Raw genomic sequence first — 346 nt, 5'->3', positions numbered from 1 at the left:
CATTTTGGGGATACGTTTCACATAAGGTTTTCAAAAATTCGAAATATCTCTAATATTTTATTTCCCGCGTGTAGTTGAAGAAAACCTAAACTGCGCGAAATTCAAAAAGTTGAAGCATCACAACCCACCAATTATAATAAGTATTAAATTTACGTATTTACATATATAGGAATATGTGATCTTAGAACACAAAATAAGTCACGTTTTTTTTATATACTCTTTTATAGAATTTGAAATATCCGAACTTACAAAACGATATACTTTACATGTTTTATATTGCAGGGATGGAGGAAAGTAGCTTACCCATTTTCAGTTGCAAGTGCAACAAAACCTCTAATAAAAAAAT

The sequence above is a fragment of the Teleopsis dalmanni genome, chromosome X (genome assembly GCF_002237135.1).
Source record: "Teleopsis dalmanni isolate 2A chromosome X, ASM223713v2, whole genome shotgun sequence".
NCBI lineage: Eukaryota > Metazoa > Arthropoda > Insecta > Diptera > Diopsidae > Teleopsis > Teleopsis dalmanni.
This window is presented reverse-complemented; position numbering follows the sequence as displayed.